Source organism: Bos taurus, chromosome 17, assembly GCF_002263795.3.
Source record: "Bos taurus isolate L1 Dominette 01449 registration number 42190680 breed Hereford chromosome 17, ARS-UCD2.0, whole genome shotgun sequence".
Lineage (NCBI taxonomy): Eukaryota > Metazoa > Chordata > Mammalia > Artiodactyla > Bovidae > Bos > Bos taurus.
The window spans coordinates 17,702,730-17,703,660 of record NC_037344.1 but is presented as its reverse complement, the minus strand read 5'-3'; the positions used below and the strand labels follow the sequence as shown (position 1 = coordinate 17,703,660).

General features: G+C 37.1%; 1 protein-coding gene across 4 annotated transcripts in view; it reads right to left on the bottom strand.

The window, feature by feature from the left end:
- MAML3 (mastermind like transcriptional coactivator 3) overlaps nucleotides 1-931 on the bottom strand; it is a 460,203-nt gene that overhangs the window by 317,257 nt on the left and 142,015 nt on the right. The window lies entirely within an intron of this gene.

Below are 931 nucleotides of genomic sequence, written 5' to 3'. Positions count from 1 at the left end.
CACCCTGTCCCACTGATAACCATAAATTTGTTTTCTGTATCTGTGACTCTATTTCTGCTTTGAAAATAAGTTCATCTTGATCATTTTTCTAGATGCCACATATAGGTGATATTATAGGATATTTATCTTTCTCCTTCTAACTTCTTTCACTCTGTGACGGTCTCTAGGTCCAACTATGTCACTGCAAATGGCATCGTTCATTCCTTTCTAAATCTAATTTCACTAAATTATACTAATTTCACATTGGGCATTTATTTGGCCCTAGACTACTAATTTCAACTATGATATTAATCAAAATAGTTTAGTCCAATTTCATGCAATTCATTCTCTGTGGTTAATTTTTTTGTGAAATGAAATATCCGACAGTCTCTGTGGCCACACTTAGTCTTCCCCACCCATCCGTTAATGTGTCCACAAGCATTTTTGATAGTCTGTTATCAAGTACTGCTTGGTACTGAAGGAGGCAGGAAGATGAATTAGAAATGGTCTCTGCTACTCATGTTTCTTTAAATGTTTATTTATTTGCCTGCAGAGGGCCTTAGCTGCGGCACACAGGATCCTCGTTGCATCACAAGGGATCTTTCATTGCAGCACACAGGCTCTCTAGTTGTGGCATGCAAGTTCAGTCGTTGCGATGCACAGGCTTAGTTGCTCTGTGGCATGTAAGATCTTAGTTCCCCAACCAGGGATCGAACCCATATCCTCAGCATTACAAGTCAGATTCTTAACCACTGGACCACCAGGGAAGTCCTACTCATGTCTTAATAACTTTAAAAAAATGGGTTGAAAAAACTGAATCATTCCTCAATGCCTTTTTATAATTTTTTTTCATACTGTAAAGTGTGTTTTAGCTTGCTACCAATTAATGTAATTAATCCTTTAATGTTGGGCATCTATATGTTTTCTCAACTTTTATGATTGTAATAAACAA